This window comes from Cucurbita moschata, unplaced genomic scaffold (assembly GCF_002738365.1).
Source record: "Cucurbita moschata cultivar Rifu unplaced genomic scaffold, Cmos_1.0 Cmo_Scf00049, whole genome shotgun sequence".
NCBI classification, from domain to species: Eukaryota; Viridiplantae; Streptophyta; class Magnoliopsida; order Cucurbitales; family Cucurbitaceae; genus Cucurbita; species Cucurbita moschata.
This window is the reverse complement of record NW_019268565.1, coordinates 1,760,183-1,772,419: the sequence shown is the minus strand read 5'-3', so window position 1 is coordinate 1,772,419 and position 12,237 is coordinate 1,760,183. Positions and strand designations below refer to the sequence as shown.

General features: G+C 42.6%; 2 non-coding genes across 2 annotated transcripts; both read left to right on the top strand.

Annotated features, from left to right (window-relative positions):
• The first annotated feature begins 2,250 nt into the window (after positions 1-2,250).
• Positions 2,251-2,332, top strand: TRNAS-GCU. The gene has a single exon. It is a non-coding gene; the product is annotated as a tRNA-Ser (tRNA).
• Positions 2,333-3,454: 1,122 nt separating this feature from the next.
• Positions 3,455-3,559, top strand: LOC111435569. The gene has a single exon (XR_002709091.1). It is a non-coding gene; the product is annotated as a U6 spliceosomal RNA (small nuclear RNA).
• Positions 3,560-12,237: the final 8,678 nt, after the last annotated feature.

The following is a 12,237-nucleotide window of genomic DNA, read 5'->3' as shown; positions in this document are numbered from 1 at the left end:
CCACGATCATGTGTTACTGAATATAATAAAGAGATGAGACTAGAGGGTTGTGTTAGAAGGGATAATAAGATGGACATTAGAGGGACCTCATACATATGGTATGTTCATAAGCATAGGGATACTTCCCCTATAGATGATGAGTGCGGACGCGCATAGTATGATGATGAGTACGAATGTGCACATTATTATGATGAGTGCGAATGCGCACAGTATGATGATGAGGGTGTTCATGAGGCGCATGACACTATGGGGATCCGCTGACCTCCGAACGTCCTACAGATTAGCTTGGCCAGAGGATCCAGGGGGTGTACGAGCAATCTGGGGATTCACACTCGCACGTGTGAGTCGTGTGTAGGGAAGTACTACACATCCAATTTGTCTGAGACTAGAGGCCACCACTATGATGTTAGAGATAGGTCCCGATATCATGATGGCACGTGTTTGTATTTTCATGGCCCCTTATAGTGGGCCCACATCATTTTTCAAGTAAAGGCAAGGCGCACTTGTACAGAGAACAGCAGAATCATGAGTAGAGACTGTGGCACGTGCATAGGGTAGACTCATATTTAAACACTGTAGCCTTCAAAACTAGCCCTTTAAGGATATTTGGAACTACTGATCCTGCATTAACAACACTCGTCCGATATCTGGTGGACAACTCTTCTAGGTACGTCTCGGGCAATATTTACATCGTTGATGCTGGAGTTACATTACCTGGTTTCCCAATTTTCTCATCCCTTTGAATATCTCTACTCTACTCCAAGTATATTACACGACTTAGAACTGTTAACCAGTAATAGCCTAAATCCACCGCTAGTAGATATTGTCTGCTAGGGAGATATTTTCTTCGATTGTTCTTCGGGAAAATCGATGACCTCTAGATTTTCTGTTACTTTTGCTACTTTAAACAATGTTCAAATCATTAAAAAGATGGTGTGTTTGGTGAATTGGAATATTGAAAGTTTGAGTCCCATTCTGTCTTTCCCTTGAACTTGTTTAGACCTTTAGTCTACCCAGGTGAAAAATTAAGAGCCAGAAAAGGAGTCTCCAAACCATAATAAATCAATAATAGTTTATTTAAGTATTAATTTAATTTATTTTTACAAATACAATAAAATTTTATTAAACAACTGAATTACTTGTTTATTAAAATTATTCATTAATTAGCTAACAATATCTAATTATAATTAATTAGTTAATTGGGAACCCTTACCTACCATTATAGATGTACGAAGCTTTTTGGGGTTAGCATAATACTATCGAAGATTTGTACAAGACTTTGTTAAAATAGTCTCATCACTTACATAGTTGACGAGGAAGGGCTATCATTTGTATGGAATGATGCGTGTAAGGCAAACTTTTAAGATCTAAAACAGAAGTTAGTGTTAGCCCTAGTGCTCACATTACCGGAAAGTTGAGAGTGGTAAGTGGTATACGGTGATACCTCCAAGAAGGGACTAGGATGTGTATTGACACAACACGGTAAGGTGGTTGCTTATGTGTCCCGTCAGTTAATAGAGTATGAGAAAAATTACTCCACACATGACCCAGAGTTGGTCGCGGTAGCGTTCACATTAAAAATTTGGTGACACTACCTATATGGAGAGAAACTTAAATCTACACCGACCACAAGAGTAAAATTGGTGAATGATTACAAAATAGATATCCAGCACCACCCAGAAAGAATTGGGCATGAGGCAACTATTTCAACCAGAAAGAACTGAACATGAGGCAACGAAGGTGGTTAGAATTGGTGAATGATTACAAAATAGATATCCAGCACCACCCTGGAAAGATAATTGTGGTTGCAAATGTCCTAAGTCGAAAAGTGGTACACTCGTCGGAGTCACGAGTACAAGCAGATTTCAATTAATTGTCTTTGACAGTCACGAATGCAAAAGACGTACTTGTCTTTTACGGTTCATTTGATTAACATCAAATTGAATAAAATGAAAAGACTCGTAAAAGATAATTCTTAAATATTAGAGTTAATTACTTTACATATATAAAAATATTGTTTTTCATGCGAGATAATTTTTTTTAGCTTTATCCTATAAGGCTATAAAACCAAAGGGCATTTGGGCTTATGCATTCTTACCCAAGTGGTCTAATGAATGCAAAAACAATAAAATATTGTTAATATTTTACCCATGTAATGGATGATTATTCAATATATAAGTATATTTACCAAATGCAACCTTGCCTAATTTTTTCAAAATTTGAAGAAGAATGAGACCAAGGATGGCATGAGTCGCTTTGGCTGAGTGGTTAAGGCGTGTGCCTGCTAAGTACATGGGGTTTCCCCGCAAGAGTTCGAATCTCTTAGGCGACGTGTTTTGTTAATTCTTAGTAATGAACGACAACAAACGAGAAATTCTCCTCTAAAAATTGGTATTATATAAGCATAGTAGATACCCCTAAATTTAATAAAACTTGGGATACTTAAAAATCTAACATAAAATGAGAGTGTTGAAACCTTAAAATAGTCGACAGTTTGATAAAGTTGGCACACTTCCTGCCAAAAAAGCAACATGCCCATGGGCTCAACTGCATGTGAAAGAGATAGTAGTAAGATTGCATGGAGTCCAAGTTTCGGATCGAGACCGACGCTTTACGTTGGCATTTTGGCACGAACTTCAGAAAGCATTGGGTACTCGTCTCGACTTCAACACTGTCTTCTACCCTCAAACGAATGGTCAGACAGAGCGTTTAAATCAGATCCTAGAGGACATGCTACACGTTTGCGTATTAGATTTTAAGGGAAGTTGGGATTCAAATTTACACCTGATGGAATTTTCATACAACAACAGCTTCCAAGCAACCATCCGGATTGCAACATTCAAGGCCTTACATAGAAAACGACGTGGATCCTCCTTATCCTGGGATGAAGTAGACGATAGAGAATTGGTAGAACCCAAATTAATTCGAGTCGCCAATGAGGTCGTTCAGAAAATCAGAGTGAGGATGTGTACTACTCAGAGTAGACAAAAAATCTACGTTGATGTAAGGCGTAGGAGCTTAAAGTTCGAAATAGGGGACCTAGTATTCCAGTAGCACCAATGAAATGTGTCTTGAGGTTTGGGCATAAAGGCAAAATGAGCCCTCGATTCATTGGATCCTTCAAAATTCTCGAGCAAATTGGTCTAGTGGCATATAGACTAGCCCTACTGCCCTCTCTCTCAAGCCCTACTAATATGCAATCACATTACCTTAAGTTATATTCATTGGATTGAGATAAACATGTAGATGATTTTTTTTATACTTAATTTCTGATCCAAAAGACAGATTCGTAAGACGTATAGAAAATTTTTTACATTTAATTTTTAACTTAAATCTAAATAATTGCAACAAAGATAATACCAAAAAAGAAAATGAAGATCTAAAATATGACTTAGTGTACATCTCTTCCTCCCACCATGAAATTGAATATTGTGGAAGACTATTTTTTATCCTTCCAATTACTGACTACAATTGGGGTTGGGAACGACACAAAGAAGATTAGCATGGCCCCTGCGCAAGCAAGGATACACGCACAAATTGAAAAATGATCCAAATTCTTTTTCTTTGGATCCATTTCCTCCGTTTTAGGTTACATGGGTGTTGGAGTTTTCTTTTAAATCTACCTTTTATTTCAGGTAGGTTTTGCTCTTGTGCTGTGGTTGTTATTGGGGAAATTGTAATACGGAAAAGTTATGCAGGTTAATCAGGCTTCTTTTAATCTTTCTTCTCTTCATTTAAACGAGATGAGGTTACGACCTTGTGAAACTCGTACGAACAATGTGAAGTCGAGCCACAACGGTGGATGAATTTCTCAAGTATATATAACAGTTTTAAGGCGTTACAAATTGGTATCAGAGCTTAGGCGGTGGATGAATTTCTCAAGTATATATAACAGTTTTAAGGCGTTACAAATTGGTATCAGAGCTTAGGTTATAAGTTCTGTAGACTCTTGGATATAACAGTTTTAAGGCGTTACAAATTGGTATCAGAGCTTAGGTTATAAGTTCTGTAGACTCTTGGGAATAAATTTAAATGGAAAAAAAATAAAAGAAGGGAATTTTTTGATTTTGTTAAATTTCGCAAGGCTTTTGAAATTTGAGTAGTAAGAAGGAAAATGCCAAAGATAAAATAAAGGGCCAAGAACCACCCTAGGAGAAAGTGGGTTAGCAAATTTTAGATATTAGAAACCCTCTAAATTGATTCGTTTTCATGGTAAAATGCAAGAGGCAGAGAGCAAAGTGTATATTGTAATAGAAAAGAGTTTTTCAGCATTTCTTTTGTCCCTTTGTCTCAACCCTCTCGACACCTCATTCACAACTTCATGAGAGTTATTTAAGCAAGTTAGTTTCAGAGTGAGCGTCTATTTTCTACAAGTTGGTATCAGAGCGGATTGTTATTTTCAACCGAGCGAATTTTATTTCAACAAATTGGTATCAGAGAGGATTTTATTTCAAAAAAATTGGTATCAGAGTCGATGGCGAACATGATGGGGCAAATGCCGCTACCACGATTGACGAAGACGAATTACGAGAATTGGAGCATCCAAATGAAAACTCTTCTCGGTTCTCAAGACGCATGGGAGGTGGTCAAAGAAGGTTTCGAAGAACCGAAGGATACCACGGGTTATATGGTGGTGCAAAACAAGGCGCTAAGAGAATTACGATCAAAGGATAAGACAACATTATACATGCTATTCCGGGCTGTTGATAAGTCGGGCTTTGAGAAGATTGCAAGGGCAACTACTTCAAAAGAAGCGTGAGACACTCTAGAAAAGGTGTTCAAAGGAACCGATCGAGTCAAGCAGGTGCGTCTCCAGACTCTGCATGGCGAGTTGGAGAGCATGAAGATGAAGGAGTCAGTAAATGTATCTGACTACATTACACGTGTACAGACCGTGGAGAATCAGCTAAATCGAAACAGAGAAGTGTTACCTAAGACGTGGGTTGTGGAGAAGATCTTGAGGTCGTTAACAGACAACTTCGAGAATGTTGTATGTGCCATAGAAGAGTCAAAGGACCTAGCGAAGTTCACAGTCGATGAGCTCGCCGGTTCTCTCGAGGCACACGAGCGACGTAAGAAAAAGGAGGAGGAGACACTCGATCAAGCGCTTCAGGCGAAGGCATCAATAAACGATGAAAAAGTACTCTACACTCAAAATGTTCAAGGTAGAGGTCGTGAAAGCCGCGGGAATGGTCGAGGTGGTCAAGGCAACAGTTACGAAGAAAACTATAAGGAGAAGAGACTGTCGAGCCAAGCACATTGGTGTGGAAGAGGATCCAATCAAGGACGCGGTCAAGGATACAATTCAAACATCTAGTGTTACAAATGTCAGAAATATGTCCACTATGCAAACAATTGTAACTCTGAAAAATGTTACAATTGTGGTAGAATGTGGCACGTTGCAAAAAGCTTGTCGAGCCGGAAAAAGGGTGGAAGGAACAACCAACCTAGTCGTGGAAGACGTAATAGATGAAGGTCTTCTCTTGATGGCTCAAGATGAAGAGAACATCAACAACGACACTCTGTGGTACCTCGACTCAGGGGCAAGCAACCATATGTGCGGTCATGAGCACCTATTCAAAGAAATGCAAAAGATTGAAGATGGTCATGTGTCATTTGGAGATGCGTCAAAGATGGAGGTCAAAGGCCGAGGTAAGATACATTTCTTGCAAAAGGATGGTGTGATGGGGTCAATCCAAGATATTTATTACGTGCCAGACCTCAAGACCAACATAGTGAGTATGGGACAATTCACAGAGAAAGGTTACTCGATATTCCTAAAGGACTGCCTGCAACACCGGAAGGATAAGAAAGAGCGTTTGGTTGCTCGAGTCGAGATAGGAAGAAATCGGATGTACAAATTGAACTTAAGAAGCATACGAGAAAAGTGTTTGCTAGTCGATGTAGAAGACAAGGCATTACTGTTGTATCTCCGCTTTGGTCATCTACATCAGGGCGGCCTAAAGGAGTTAGAGAAGAAGAATATGGTACATGGGCTACCAAACATGGACTTTGAAGGAAAATTTTGTGAAGAATGCGTGCTCTGCAAGCATGCGAGAACCTCAATTCAAAAGAAGGCTGAATTCTGGGCTAAACAACCTCTCGAGTTGATCCATACAGATATATGTAAACCACTAACCCCAAGTCCTTCTGCGGAAAGAAGTATTTTATTTCCTTTATCGATGATTATTGCGAGTATACTTCGATGGCTTTCATGGAGTACTGTGAGGAACGAGAAAAAACTGGACTATTCTCGACATGGTTCGCTCAATGCTCAAGAAGAGCAAAAGGATGCCGAAGGGGAGCAGTTATTTCCATGACTTCTTACCGCCTTGCCCATTGCTCTCGCCGTTGTCGTCACGGAGCCTTTAGGCGTGCAAGTCATTCCTCAGTAAGGAATAGACAACCCTACGACCTGTGCAGCATCTTCTTCACGATTTCTGTCTCGCTGATGCTGGCCACCGAGTGTGGTGATGCTATTGGCGAGCCCCGTGATCCGCATTGTGTTTATTGGCGAGTCTACGCGAGATGGACCCCACGATGTGTTTATTTTCGCACTTTACATTTTCTTCTACTCGAACCTGAGACCTGTGTGTTGTTAGGTCGACGCTCTAACCACTTGAGCTATTCAACTTGATTGTTGATAGGTTGGCTCCTCCGCAATGATATACACCGATGGCTTCAACTGGGCTCTGATACCACTTGTTGGATTTTGATAATCGGCCAGGGAAATCCTTTCTTTTCGGAGAGAGGAAATTGTCGACAGGAGATTGTTGGAAGAAAAATAAATGCGTAAAAGAACAAGGAGAGAGAATGATTGAAATTTTGACTGCGCTTGAAATCAGGTTGTGAAATCTTCTGAACAGATTTTCTATTTAAATATAACCTATCCTAAAAATGGCTGGAGAGTGGCAACTGAATCTGTGCCACTTCCTACAAAATTGCAGTCTAAAACTTCGTTAATCCATTCGATGTGTTTGTCAAATGGTCAAACGGAGAATTAATGTAATCGTGTGAATCTAAATAAGGAAAAACTCAGGTTTTATCTAACAGCGCACGCGCAGGAAAGATGTGATCAAAGGAAGGAGTCAACTGATGGCAGGCCGATCCAGTGCTCGAACTGTGGTAAGAGAGGTCACCTGAGCAAGAATTGCTGGAGCAAGCTCAGGAACAAGAAGACTGAGAAGGCTCATGTGGCTCAATCAGAGGAGGACGAGCCAGCTTTCTTCATGGTAAGTGCATCGGTCTTACCCGACGTCCCCAATTTTAATTCCAAATCCACGGAGGTGGAGGTAATCGACGACGACGTAATTGCTCCTCTTGTGAGCGTCAAACCCGAGGAAGAGCTCCAACTAGGCGTAGCAAAGGCACCAGCTAGGGAGCCAAGTCAAATGAAGGAGGAGCGAGTGTTCACTCAGATCGGGGAGAGGGACGAGCAACATGAGAACCGGCAATGGGTCCTCGACACAGGGGCAAAAAACCATATGACCGGGGCTAGATCTACATTCTCCGAGCTTGACTCGGAGATTTACGGGATGGTAAATTTCAGCGACGGCTCCGTCGTCGAGATCGAAGGGCGCGGCACCATCTTGTTCATCAGCAAGGGAGGCGAGCACCGCAAATTGACCGGCGTCTACTTCATCCTGAGGCTCAAGGCTAACCTTGTGAGCCTGGGTCAACTCGATGAGGCCGGCTGCTTCATTTCCATCGAGCGTGGGCTACTCAAAATCTGCGATAATCGACGACGGCTGCTCACGCAAGTTCGGCACAGGACAAACCGTCTTTACATCCTAGAATTGGAGATAGAGCAACCCGTCAGCCTCTCGGCCAAGACCGAAGAGGTATCTTGGAGGTGGCACGCAAGGTACGGGCACTTAAACTTTCCTGCTCTACTTTCGATTTGGAAATGCAAATGAAAGAGTCAGGCGTATTCTCGTGGCTTTCGCGCTGCTCAATCCCTTGCTTTGTTCTCGAGTCAGGGGCCTTTTTCTTGTAGGATGCTAGGTGCGCAGGAACGCCCAACAAGGCTAGCCATCAGAAGGGATTGTTAAAAGATCAGCAATTCCTAATGAAATGGATGTAGCAGTGGCCTCACCTTAACAACATATGTATTACGGAGAAAGAAATCAGCGGCAGTCAAAGGCGTGAACAAGCTGTGCGACGGGTGCCTCATCGGCAAACAGAGGCGCACCCCCTTTCCGTCTCAGACATCCTACCGCGCCGGCAAGCCGTTAGAGCTGGTACACGATAATATCTGCGGGCCCATCAAGCCGACGACCCCAGGTGGCAAGACCCTCTTCCTCCTGTTTGTCAATGACAAAAGCCGCTTCATGTGGCTAATCCTGCCACAAGCGAAAAGTAAGTCGGCAGAGGCGATTAAGCGCATCCAGGCGCGAGCGGGAAGAAGATACGAGCGCTACGCACAGACCGAGGTAGAGAATTCACCTCAGCGAGTATCGGTAAGTACTGTGACGAGCTTGGCATTCAGCAAAAACTAACAGCGCCCTACTCCCTTCAACAGAACAGGGTGGCAGAATGCCGGAATTAGACCATCGTTGGGACAGAAAGGTCATTGCTTATGACGGTCGAGAGATTTTGGGGAGAGACGGTAATGACGGTAGTCTACCTCCTCAATCGTTCACCAACGCGAAGCCTCGATGGGAAGACGCCACACGAGGCCTGGTACAACAAGAAGCCAGCGGTACATCATCTCCGAGTGTTCGGTTGCGTTGCATACATGAAGGTAGCACATCCCCACATCGCCAAGCTCGATCCCAGGGGGCTAAAAGTTGTCTTCATCAACTACGAACCCGAGAGCAAGGCGTACAGACTCTATGATCCTGCGGGGGGGCGAGCTCACGTGACTCGCGACGTCATCTTCGATGAAAGCACCTTCTGGCAGTGGAACAACAGGATCGAGGCAGACCACAACCCAAATCAATTCACGGTGGAGTACCTCTTCACCGAGCTGGAAGAAGGAGGAGCCCAACATCAGGAATCGTCACCGCCGCCAGCACCTGCACCTCCTAAACCAGCAGAGTTCGCAACACCACGGACTGCGGATCCGACGCTGGATGCCGATCACAATGATGATCTGGTGGCCAGGTACCGGAGGATGGACGACCTAGTGGGAGGAGGTGAACCACCTGGACTAGCGGCACGCGAACTCGAACAAGAGGTGGTCGAACTGCATGACATCAGTGCAAATGAACAAAACACCTCCGCCGAAGCAGAAAGGAACCCGTGTTGGCTGAAGGCAATGCAGGAGGAGATGACATCCATCACCGAAAACCAGATGTGGAGTCTGGAGGATATGCCATCGGGACACCGAGCCGTAGGGCTCAAATGGGTCTTCAAACTAAAGCGCAATGAAAAGGGAGAAGGGCTACGTCGAGAAGCAAGGTATGGACTTCGAAGAGGTGTTCGTGCTGGTGGCAAGGTTAGAATCCATCTGCCTTTTACTGGCAATCACGGCACATTGCTCTTGGGAGGTCCACCACATGGACGTGAAGTCCGCTTTCCTTAACGGAGAGCTAAAGGAGACCGTCTATGTCCGACAACCACTTGGCTTCCTAGATAACGACAACCCAGGTAAGGTACTGCGCCTGCACAAGGCACTCTACGGGCTTCAGTAAGCACCACGAGCCTAGAACGCGAAGCTCGATAGTACCCTACTATCACTAAAGTTTGAGCGTTGTGCCTCTGAGCATGGCATGTACACGCACGGCCACGGTGGGCATCGACTAATTGTTGGAGTGTAGGTCGACAACCTCATAATCATTGGAGGCGACATGGAAGTCCTCGGAAGGTTCAAGAGGGAGATGTCAAAGAACTTCAAGATGAGCGATCTCGGCATACTCAGCTACTACCTCGACATCGAAGTGCAACAGAGTACGACCGGCATCACCATCTGCCAAAGTGCGTACTTGAAGAAGCTGCCGGAAACAACTGGGCTTGCGAACAGTAACCCTACAAGGACGCAAATGGAGGCCTGGCCTAAGCTAAGGAAGGCCGGCACTATGACAATAGTCGACGCCTCCAATTACTGCAACATTGTCAGGAGTCTGCGCTATCTGGTAAATGCACGCCCTGACCTTGCTTACTCAGTTGGATATGTGAGTAGATTCATGGAAGCACTTCGGGAGGAGCATATTAAGCATGCTATATGATTATGAGTGTCATATTTCATGATGTCGTTAGATCGACATAGGACACAACCCTAAGAGCATGAAAATTATATTAATATACATATCCACGATCATGTGTTACTTAATGTAACAAAGAGATGAGACTAAAGGGTTGTGTCAGAAGAGATAATAAGATGAACATTAGAGGGACCTCATACATATGGTATGTTCATAAGCATAGGGATACTTCCCCTATAGATGATGAGTGCGGACGCGCACAGTATGATGATGAGTGCGAATGTGCACATTATTATGATGAGTGCGAATGCGCACAATACGATGACGAGGGTGTTCATGAGGCGCATGACACTATGGGGATCCGCTGACCTCCGAACATCCTACAGATTAGCTTGGCCAGAGGGTCCAGGGGGTGTGCGAGCACCTTGGAGATTCATACTCGCACGTGTGAGTCGTGTGTAGGGAAGTACTACACATCCAATTTGTCCGAGACTAGAGGCCACCGCTATGATGTTAGAGATGTTGGGTTTTATGTCCTAAAACTCATAGTTTGTAAACAAAGATATATTCTATTTTCAATAAAGTTATTATTGATGTTTATTCAGTAAAAAAAAAATTGTTATTGAATAAAGTGAACTTTACGATCATTAATCTAAATCCAATAAACTAAGAACACTCTGGCTATAGTATGATTACTTGAACTATATGTAGAGACATAAGAGTGGATCAAGTTCAAGTATATAGTCAAAATGATCTATAGTATAAGGATAAGGCTGAGTACCTTATTCTGGGGACACTATGGATGCGGCCCACTTTTGTATATGTTATAAACAATGTGATCACTAAATTGTGCATGTGGAGACATGTGAGTGGGGGCGTCCTATGCAATGAGTATTGCATAAGATCGGACCATGAAGAAAACCACTCTCACTTTATAAAGTCGTTTACTGTTGAGACTGATTTTCTTTTCATTCGATAACCTAGGTAACTCGATTTTAATCCTGAGCTAACCATGAACTCCTGTTTATTCGGAATTATCCTTAGATTTGCATGGGTGAGAGTGGCTCTAGTTCGCCGACTCAACAGGCCTCCCATTTCAGGGGTAAGACTGGGTGAATGGCTGGGGACATGGGGTGCAAGACGAAATTCACTCCTACCCACTTTTAGGGATAGAAGAAAGGTAGTTCCCTTAAGCACTGACTCCAGGTCTTGAACAATGGGCCCCACCCTCTCATTGGCCTGAGAGGGATTCGGTTTACTGGTTGGACCACAAACCAATTGTTCATTAGAGGATTAGTGAGACATAAGGAACAAGAAGTAACTTCAGGGGTAAAATGGTAAATTGACCCAGCTCTAGTTACGAACAACCTGTGAAGGATCGACTTACTAATCATGGTTATATCAGATGGACAGAAATATATCTATAGTGAGGGGAGTGCAACTACTAGGCTATAGTGGAGTGTCCTAGTAGTTAACGAATGTTGATTAACCAGGTTAATGAGTTTAATCGGTTAATCTTGGATCGTTGGAGCCCATGATCTATAGGTTCATTAGGTCCCTCTGCTAGCTCATATCGGACTAAACCATAGAACAGTGTGACGAGTGAGTTCGAAGTGTTCGAATTCAAATTAGGGAATATGCGTTACATATATACGATATATTTAACCGCAATTTTGTTTTATTTACGAATTAAACGAAAAGAGAGAATCTGAGATATTTAAATAAGATTTAAATATCTTAATCAATTATGTGTCGGAATTGATTGGGATTGACATTTGAATTAATATTAAATATTAATTAAATAGTTTAATTAATCATTTAATGTTACTTTAATTTGATTTTCATTATTCAAATTAATTGTTGAATTAAAATGAAGAAAGTCAAAATGTTGACTTTCATCTAATGGAAAAATCCATGTTAGTGGAATTTTGAGGTGTCAAAATTTGGTTTAACCAAACTTGCATGTTTGTCAAATAAACCCCACAAGTTTGAGTGGAATTTTGAGTGTCAAAATTTGGTTAACTCAAACATGCATGCTTGCCACATAATCCCAAACTCTTGAGTGGAATTTTAAGTGTCAAAATTTGGTGAT